An 11,412-nucleotide genomic window follows, 5' to 3' on the forward strand; every position below is an offset into this window, starting at 1 on the left:
CCTTTGCACGGGAGCAAGGTGATTGTGGGAATGGACTGGTTAAGCCCTAATGGGGAGATGATTGACTGGATGCACGTTTAGTTCAATTTTGAACCCCAATTAGGGGAGAAATAGTTGTTAATGGTGAGGGAGCTAAGAGTGGATCGGCTCTCTGTTCGGTTGCAAGAGCTAGGAGATATCTGCAGCAGGGTTGTTATGGTTTTGTGGCTTATGTATTGGACACTAGAGAGGAGGAGAAGATAACGACTGATGATGTGCCAGTTGTTTGAGAGTATGCAGATATCTCCCAAAGGAATTTCCTAGAGTGCCTCCGGAGAGGCAGGTGGAGTTTTGTATTTATATGGTTCCAAGAGCGGCTCCGATAGCCAAGGCACCTTATCGATTAGCACCAAAGGAGATGTAGGAGTTATCTACACAGCTGTAGGAGCTGTTAGACAATAGATTTATTAGACCAATTAGTTCACCCTAGGGAGCGTCGATTCTGTTCGTGAAGAAGAACGATAGCTTCCACAGGATGTGTATTGATTATTAGGAGCTAAACAAGCTAACTGTGAAGAATCGTTACTTGCTCCTAATGATTTATTATTTGTTTGACCAGATTTAAGGTACGTCTTTGTTCTCCAAGATTGATTTATGTTCGGGTTATCACCAGATGAGGGTTCGAGATGAGGATTTTTAGAAGACGGCGTTCAGGACTCGTTATGGTCATTACGAGTTCGTGGTGATGCCTTTTGGGCTCACCAATGCACCAGTAGCATTCATGGATCTCATGAACCAGGTTTACAGACCGATGCTAGATCAGTCGGTCATTGTGTTCATTGATGATATATTGGTCTATTCTAAGACCAAGGAGCAACAAAAGGATCATCTACAAAAGGTTATGAAGACTCTGAGGAGGGAGAGCCTATATGTTAAGTTCTCCAAGTGCGGATTCTGGTTGCACAAGGTGCAATTTCTGGGACACCTTGTCAACCAGAAGGGTATATTGATCGATCCAACCAAGATCAAGGCCATGATGCAGTGGGAGGTTATGAGGTCTCCTTCTGATATTTATAGTTTCCTTGGTTTGGAGAGGTATTATTGGAGGTTTATTGAAAATTTCTCCAGGATTGCAGTTCGTTTAACCAGATTGACGAAGAAGCCAACTACTTTTTGTTGGGGACCTGAGAAGCAAGTGGCATATGAGACTTTGAGGTAGAAATTATGTGAGGCTCCAATCTTGACCCTACCATAGGGCGTGGAAGATTTCGTGGTGTACTGTGATGCGTCGATTTCGGGATTTGGTGTAGTCTTGATGCAAATGGGTCATATGATAACTTATGCCCCGAGGTAGTTGAAACCTCATGAGGCAAATTATCCCACTCGTAACTTAGAGTTGGGGCAGTGGTATTCACCATTAATATTTAACATCACTATTTATATGGGGCTCGTTGTATCATTTACATGGACCATAATAGTTTGAGATATTTGATGGATCAGCCAAATCTTAACACGAGGCAACGCATGTGGTTGGATGTGGTGAAGGGTTATGATTGTGAGATCCTTTATCACCCGGGGAAAGCCAACGTAGTGGTCAATGCTCTTATCTTCAAGGCGGCTGGTACTCCCATCAATGATGTTTGTTTAAGGATGACTGTGATTACACCACTCTTGAAGTGAATTCAAGAGGCTCGGGTCGAGGCTATGAAAGAGGAGCACCGTAAGAGTGAGTGCATAGTGGGTCAAGTGTCCTCTTTTGATTATGATAGTCATGGATTATTAACCCTTCATTGCAAAGTTTGGGTCCCAGATTTCGGGGGTTCACTATGTTGGATTAGATGTATGCCCATAACTATTATTGGTATGTATTCGACCCGAGAGTAGCATGGTCCATTTGGGTTGCATGGCATCAAAACAATTGGATAGACAAATGAGAAAAGGTTATTTATGATTTATATTAATATATTATAAGTTCTAATATATTAATATGAAATCGTATTATTTAATTAGTATTGATCAAGAATTAATTTGGAATTAATTTTGTGATCAAAAGAGATTAATTAAATATATGGGGATTGATTATGTAAATCATTCATTCTTATATATGTGGGCTTGTGATCCATTGTCCTTCATGTTGGGCTTAACCCATGGATACTCCATGGAGGTTAAAACCCATGGATCATGAAGGAAATGGAAAGTCATGGGTTTACATGGTGTAACCCTAATGAGCCACATTATATAAAGCACCCCATGGTTAAAGAAATGGTGACTAGGGCATACACAAAAGAGGGTAGCCGAATTTCATAAAGGGTGAACCAAATAACCTTCTCTTAAGTTATTCCAATTGTTGGTGGTGTTTTTTGAATAATTTGAGGTGCAACACTTGGGGGACTAAGCTCTTAAAGGTTCGAGACTTCAAGCTCCATCAAAAGGTATGTCATCTAACTAGACTTTTGTAGTATAGTTGCTTCATAATATGCTAGTTAGGATGATGCTTTGGAATTTTGAATGTATGCATGTATAATAGAGAAAACATATATCCAAAGCACATAGGGTTACATGTACACTATAAGAGTGTTAGAATGCTCAAAACCCAACAGTGGTATTAGAGCCTAGGGTTGTTTTTAATTATACTTGATGCTACTTGATTGAAAATGTTGTAAAAATCGATTTTCTGCTGTTCTAGACAGTGGACTCGTCGAGTCCATGCAAAAATTCATCCAACTCATGGAGTTGGTTCATGAAATCGACGACTTGGAGCCCCTGACATCATATCTTCGAGTTTTAAGGCTAGAATTGGACTAGAATCATTACCCTAAGCTATTTTTGAACGTATAAACCTGTTTTTGATGTGGTAATGATCATTCTAATCCAATTCAAAAGGTAATTGTCAAAATTTTCATGTTTTGTATTAGTTTAATGGTTAGGCTAATTACATGAAAATTGTTTGATTTGAATTGTCTTGTTCATATGAGTTTAATCCAGATCATAGTTTTTCTTGACATGCTTGTTAGTTGAATTGATGATATTTATGATTTTTAATCGATTCCATAATTTGTCCTCAAGTCATGGAAAACCAAAAGTTTTTGTGTTAAATCTTCATTAAAGTTATAGGTTACATAACTGAAGAGTCTTTTCTCATAAATAGTTTTATGGACTCCATAACTTGTCCTCAAGTTATGGATGTTCAAGAGTCTCTTCATTAAAGTCTTTAAAACCTATATTATACTCATATGTTATAGATTCCAATAGTTTTTTAAATTGTTCAGAAGTTGCTCTCAAGTTTTGGAATTTGTAAATGTAGAGTCTTCTTTAGACACATTTAGTTCCAAACCCTAGAATTTTAATACTTTAAAATTCAACCCTTATACTATTATAATATTAATAGTTAATATATATATATATAAGGGGGGTATAAGGTTACTGCCTATAAAATGGCAGTTTAATGAGTGTCCACTCTCACCCACGGCTTCCTTGACTGGTGGAGGGTTGTTTGCTGAATGAGTAGGATAGGAATATAATTCTCCCTTCATTAAAAGTATAATGATAAATATAAAGTAACTAAACTTTATTAAATTCTCAATATTAGTTACTTTAGGAAAATGTGAATTTAGAGCTAACCCATGAAATTACACTTTGTACCTCACCAAGTCGGTGGAGCGCGTGTGGTGTGACAACCCGAAATTTCTGTCTTGTACAACATTCAATTCAATCAAAGTCAGACTTGTTTTTGCTATCTTTTTGCCTTGTTAAGGGTCTGTTTGAGTGTTCTAAGCCTACCTTCAAGGATAGGGTGTTAGGAAGTATCTTCTACAGTTCAGTGTGCAGCATACAAGCTGGAAAACTCCATGTCTTGGAGTTCACGGCCATAAACTAGGGTTTACGGCTGTAAACCCTTGGTTGGCCGTGAACTCCTCCCTCATATATGACATTCCTTCGTTTTTCACCACTTTTCACACTTCCAACTCAAGAAAATTGATTCTCTCTCAACAATGATCAATATTTTTCATCTTTATCTTCAACATGTAAGTGTTTCTTCCATTTATTAGTTGTTATCCTTCTTGATCTAGTGATACCCTTTGATTTCGTCCATGAAGTTCATCTTTTGGGTTAGATGTTCAAGAACATCAACTTTCACCAAGAACACCCACTAGTTCTTGGACCGTGAACACCCTTTCAAACTTCAAAAACGTAAGTAATCTTCCATATACTAGTCATTCTTTAGAAGTTCTTATCATACACCCTTGAAAACAATCATTCCTCAAGAACAATAAGAGTTTACGGCCATGAGCATCTCCCTTGGCCGTAAACTCCTATGAAGAACACCATGTTCCATAAACTACATGGACCGTAAACCCTCCTTGTGATCTTTATTGACCGTAAACACTATGGCCGTAAATTCCATGGTCGTGAACCCTTTAGTGTGGTCGTAAACCCATTTGATGCAATCATATGTGATTGTAACACTTCAATCTAAGTGTTTCCTAGTCCCTAAGGTGTTTTCCTTGCATGATTAGTTGTATTTACACTAATTATATACACATATGTGTCATTATATGCTTAATAGGATTCGTTTGTGCTCGAGGCTTCACTTTACACTTAGCATCCTATATCGAACATGCATTCGTATCACTCACTACAGGTGAGTTCATACCCCTAACTTACGTTTTAAATGATTTTAAATGCTTTTATGGGGGGATACAAGTTGAAACATTATAGTTATTATATCAATCACATGTGATTAATAACTATCAGACAGATGGATTTCTTATACTTCAAAATTGTGTTATCAAACAACTATTTCAAAACATTTTATCAAACTCTTTTATATGATAAACTCTTTATAAAAATCTTTTAAACTTATGTATTGTCAAAATCATGTCTATACATATATAGTTATATAAATAAGATTGAAAGGGCTTAGGACTGATAACTCACTTTATTTCTTGTTCGTTGTTTGGTTGTGGACTTAGGGTATCGGTTGTTTGTCCGAATGACATTTGAATCTTAGTTATATATTATGTATATATGTATAGATATAAAAGTTCTTACACTAGTTCAATGCCTTTGGGTAAAAATGGTGTACAAACATACTCAGTCATTCAAACAACATTACTAGTAAACTATAATAGGTATAGTTTAGGAGATTACTACTCACTATTTCTAGTACAATGAAACATACAGGAGTCAGTTCATACATGAGTTTGTTCAAACATACTATAACGAGAAACAAAAAGAACATACTATAATGAGAAACAAGGAGGAACATACTATACATTATACAAAGAGAATATACATTACATTAGAGCAGATAGAGCATACTATACAAATACAATAATACTATAACATTAATGTGAGCCACTACTTCATGGCATGGCAATCTACTGTTGTGTCACGTTTTGTAACCAGAGTCTCCTGGAGGGAGAGCGTAAATTTGTGTATAGATCTATACTGAATCGACCATCCTACACCTTGTTGCTAGCTACAGTGGAACCTACATGTCTTTGACATCCCCAAAATCTCGGCCAGAAAAGACCGATTTTCATTTATGCTTTTAAATAATTTCAGAGTAAATCCTTTTGATTTGAAAGAGTTGCAGAATTTGTTCCCAAAAACAAAACATGATAAAACAATGTTTACCAAAGCATTTCATAAAAGAAATGTATTTTCATTATATAATCAAAACTCGGGGTGTCATGTTCCGATACAGACCAGTAAGCATAAACGATAACATTACAAGTCATTCAACAAATATACACATATACAGACTTGTAAACAAAACAACTTGATGGTTCGTCCATCTTATGCCCTCGCCCCACTTCCTGTAATACAAATAAAACTGAGTGGGTCAGGCTTGGGAGCCTGGTGAGCATATAGGGTTTTCAACCCACAATAAATAATTATATTTAATTTCCACCAACCAACAATAACCAAATTACCCATTCCCGTTATTCTCACTTTATGTACCTAAAACAACTAACATAAGGGACCTAGTCTAAGAGTATTTCATCGGGGCGACAACACATGCTTCGGGGGTTCCTCAGCAATATAAGTCAAATAAGGCAACCATGAGGGGGATGAAGTACAGCGAATGAACACCCGAGTTCATTAACACCTACAGGTGGCGAACCTGCTAATGTTTCCACAAGACTATCTAGAAAAGTCTGTGGTCATCATCTAAACTCCGCTAGATGACTAAATCAAAAAACAACGAGGCCTCTCATCTGTTTATTACACACCAACTATCTACCCATGTTCTACCCAACATATTAGTAGATAAAAATATACATTTTTATACATAGTTTAAAAACCTGTATAGCATGCTTTAATCAATACATATTCCACATAACAGATTAGGCACACATACACATAACACGTATTTCATAGAGAATAAATCATATCTATGAGATAGAAGAAAGTGAATACACATTCACACATATAAACAACAATATACTTAATACACTCAAACCATACTTGTATTATTATCGTGTTTATGAAAGGTAGTATACACTCACTTGATCAGAAGATGATCGGACAGCACTATGACTTGCAGAAGTAGTAATCCTCAGCAGATCTGGAAGATCTTCACAAAAATCGAACTTCTCGCAGGCAGAGCTTCGGCTCGGGAACCGCACTTCTCGGGATCTTCGGGATCACGGGACTTGCTTCGGGGCTCGAGAATAATATCGGGGCTTCGGGTACTTCTGGCACGCAAATCGAGGCAAAACGGGAGAGAGAAGAGAGAAAAGAGCAAAAGAACTCGGCTGCCCTCGCATCCTATTTATAGGAGGCTGGAGCCTCGGAGTACGCGGGGCGTACTGCTCCGAAACGTCATTGCTTACGTATCCGAAATGCTCGAGTGCAAGTGTCGACATTCCTCGGTGTACGCGGGGCGTACTTCGGATGAGTCCGATGACTCCTCTTCGGATAATGCCGGATTTTCTAGTTAAATTTAAATACAAATTATTTAATAAACTTCGGAAATTCATATCTTCTTCATACGAACTCCGTCTTCGACGTTCTTTATATCCACTCGAAGATGAGACTACGCTCTACAACTTTCGTTTAGACTCCGTCGGCTAATTTTAACTTTATTTTTATTATTTATTTTTAATAGGCCGGGACAGAAAAACTTCGTTATAAATTCATAACTTCTTCGTTTGACGTCCGTTCTCGCCTAACTTTTCATCGCTTCGATACCAACAACGAGACCTTCGATCCTCGTTTAGATTGCTTCGGCTAAAAACCGCTCGATCTCAAATCGAGTATTTCGGGCTGCACATCGCTAAGTCGAAACTTCGATAAATCATAACTTCCTCATACGAAGTCAGATTTGGGCGTTCTATATATATTCGGAAACCTCGTTTCAACTACTACAACATTAACCAAAGATATCAAGTTTATTTTACACTTAAATTTTGACGCTTATTTTTATTCTTAATTAATCCAACCACATAATTAAGCAATTAAGCACAAAACACATAATACTCAAATAATACAATCTTATTATTTCAAAACGGGTTACAAAGGTTAACCTAGACTATTACATTGCTAAAAATGGCAAGCCCTGAAACACAGGCGTTACAATTCTCTCCACCTTAGAATGATTCCGTCCCTGGAATCACACATCAACAAACAAATGCGGATAGCGACTCAACATGTCACTCTCCGTCTCCCAGGAGAGATTCGGCCCATTCGTGTGTTTCCATCGGACAAGGACTAACCCAACCATTTTGCATCGCAACTTCTTAGTCTTTCGATCAACAATTGCCTCTGGTTCTTCAATCAACCTTTTGTTCTCATCAATTCTCAATTCAGAAATTGGAATTATGTCAGGAACTTCTCCCGTGAACTTCCTCAAATAACACACATGAAAAGTGTTGTGAATTCCATTCAGTTCTTCTGGTAGTTCGAGCTTGTAATCTTGGTTCCCAATTCTCTGAAGAACTTTAAATGGTCCAATAAACCTTGGACTCAACTTTCCCCTTTTACCAAATCTTATAAGTCCCTTCCACGGCGAGACTTTAAGCAAAACCGAATCTCCAATTTCAAAAGTCATCGGTCTTCGCTTCTTGTCAGCATAGCTCTTTTGACGATCCTGAGCTGCTAATATTCTTTCCCTAATTATTTTCAACTTTTCAGCAGTTTGATGAACCATCTCTGGTCCCATAAACTACTTTTCCCCAGCCTCAAGCCAACAAGACGGCGTACGACACTTCTGTCCATACAAAGCTTGATAAGGTGCCATCTTAATGCTCGAGTGAAAACTATTATTATAGGAAAATTCTACCAATGGTAAATGTTCATCCCAATTACCTAGGGATTCCAAGGTACATGCTCTCAGCATATCTTCAAGTGTTTGTATTGTTCTTTCACTCTGACCATCAGTCTGCGGATGGTAAGCTGTACTTAAACACAACTTGGTACCCAATTCCTCTTGTAGACTTTTCCAAAACCTCGAGGTGAAACGGCTATCACGATCCGACACAATCGTTAACGGAACACCGTGAAGCCTCACAATTTCCTTCACATAAGAATTCGCAAGCTTCTCCATAGACCATTTCTCCTTGGCTGCTATGAAATGTGCACTCTTAGTGAATCGATCAACGACCACCCAAATCATGTCGTGACCATTCTTTGTTCTGGCCAGTTTAGTGACAAAATCCATAGCAATGTCTTCCCACTTACCCATAGGCACAGGCAATGGTTCTAAACTCCCATACAGTTTTTGATGTTGTGTCTTGACTCTCGCACAAGTCACACACTCGACCACATACTTTGCAACATCAAGCTTTATTGTCGGCCACCAGTAGTAGGGTTTCAGGTCCCTATACATTTTAGTGCTACCAGGATGAATCGAGTACATGGTTTTGTGAGCTTCTTCCATGAGAAGATCCCTAATTTCTCCTGACTTAGGTACCCAAATACGATCTTGGAATACCTTCAGTCCATGACCATTTGTACCAAACACCAACGTTTTACCCAAACGTTCCTCCTTTCGGTCATTTTTCTCAGAAGCTTCCTTTTGAGCTTTCTTTATACTCTCCACAATAGTCGAGACAACTTCAATTCTCAACGCTCTTGGCCTTTTCCTTTCAATATTGACTTTCCGACTGAGAGCATCAGCAACAACATTAGCTTTACCGGGATGGTAAAGTATCTCGCAGTCATAGTCTTTAAGTAATTCTAGCCAGCGTCGTTGCCTCATATTCAATTCTTTCTGATTAAAGAGATAGTGGAGACTCTTATGATTAGTGAAAAGTTTGCACTTCGTGCCATAGAGGTAATGCCTCCATATTTTCAGAGCGAAAACTACCGCTGCCAACTCCAAATCATGAGTCGGGTAATTCTTTTCATGCTCCTTCAGCTATCGAGACGCATATGCTATCACCTTTTCTCTTTGGGTCAAAACACAACCCAATCCAACCCCAGACGCATCGCTATAAACAGCGAAGTCTTCAACTCCATCGGGTAAAGAAAGTATCGGTGCCTCGCATAGCTTTTTCTTTAGCTTCTCGAATGCTTCCTTATGCTTATCACTCCAAGCATAAGTAGCTCCTTTGTGGGTCAAAGCTGTTAATGGACTAGCGATCAAAGAAAAGCCTTGGATAAACCTTCGGTAATATCCGGCTAATCCCAAAAAGCTTCGGATCTCCATGGGACTTTTCGGTTGTTCCCACTTCATCACAGCTTCGATCTTCGCTGGATCAACCATTATCCCTTCTTGGTTGACCACGTGACCCAAGTATTGGACTTCACGAATCCAAAAATCACACTTAGAGAACTTTGCATAAAGCTTCTCCTTCTTCAATACTTCTAACACTTCTCGCAACTGTCTGCCATGCTCCTCTTGGCTTTTCGAGTAAATCAGAATGTCATCTATGAACACTATCATAGATTTATCAAGGAACGGATTACAAACCCTATTCATTAAATCCATGAATGTTGCCGGAGCATTGGTTAGTCCAAACGACATAACTAAGAACTCGTAATGTCCATACCTAGTTCTGAATGCAGTCTTCTCGATATCTTGCTCTCTTACTTTTAGCTGATGATATCCTGACCTAAGATCGATCTTCGAGAAATAGCTCGAACCTTGCAATTGATCAAACAGGTCATCAATCCTTGGCAACGGATATCTATTCTTTATTGTTGCCTTGTTCAGCTCTCTATAATCAATGCACATTCTCATACTTCCATCTTTCTTCTTCACAAATAACACCGGAGCTCCCCAGGGCGATGAACTAGGTCTAATGAAACATTTGTCCAATAACTCCTGAAGTTGCATCATTAGCTCCTTCATCTCCGTCGGTGCTAATCGGTAAGGTGCTTTTGCTATTGGCGTGGTCCCTGGTAACAAGTCTATTCTGAACTCCACTTGTCTAACAGGTGGTAATCCTGGAAGATCTTCGGGAAATACTTCCGGATAATCACACACCACTGGTATACTCTGTATCACCTTCTTTTCCTTCTTAGCATCGATCACGAATGCTAAATATGATGTACATCCCTTGGTCAAACACTTTCTGGCTTTCATTAGGGAAATGATTCCAGAATTTACTCGCCGTTTGTCCTCGTACACCATAAATGAATCCTTCCCAGGCGGGTTTACTTTAACTATCTTCTTCTTGCACAATATTTCGGCATCATTGGCGCTAAGCCAATCCATTCCCAGAACGATGTCGAAACCATTAAGTTCGATAGGCAATAATTCCTCGTGAAACTTATTCCCATTAAGGTCGATTAAGACGTCTATCATACGATGGCTAACAGGTACAAATTTGCCACTAGCAATTTCGACTAATAAAGCATTATCTAGTCTATCAACAGGCAAAGCTAGCTTTCTACCAAACTCATGTGAAATAAAGGAGTAGTTGGCTCCAGAATCAAACAAAATTTGAGCAGGTAATTCGTTTACGAGAAAGGTACCTGAAGCGACATCAGCTTCATCTTTCGCAGCCTCAAGTGTCATCTGGAAGGCTCTCGCCTTCGGCTTTGGTGGAATGTTGGGCTTTGCTGCCTCCTTCTTCTTTGGACAGTCTTTCAAAAAATGCCCCTCTTCATTATAACCAAAACACATCCTTTTGTTGTTCGGACACTCATTGGCAAAATGTCCAACCTTTCCACACTTGTAGCAGGTTACATCCTCGCTACATTTCCCAAAGTGCTTTTTCTTACACTTATCACACCACTTCACTTCGCCTCCCTTTCCTCCAAACTTTTTCGAATAATATTTCAAAAATTTGCTCTTCTTACCGGAACCAGATGTTCCCTCAAACTTTCTCTTCTCACCAACCTCAACCTTGTCGGTGGTTCTGCCCTTAATCATGTTCTCAACAGACTTGGCAGCCCAGATAGCTGCCTCTAGAGTATGTGCCTGACGTACTAGCACCTCGTACTCCCATGGGAGTCCCTTCGCATACCGGTCCACCT

This window comes from Lactuca serriola, chromosome 5 (genome assembly GCF_051521515.1).
Source record: "Lactuca serriola cultivar US96UC23 chromosome 5, Lser_US96UC23_V15, whole genome shotgun sequence".
Taxonomy (NCBI): domain Eukaryota; kingdom Viridiplantae; phylum Streptophyta; class Magnoliopsida; order Asterales; family Asteraceae; genus Lactuca; species Lactuca serriola.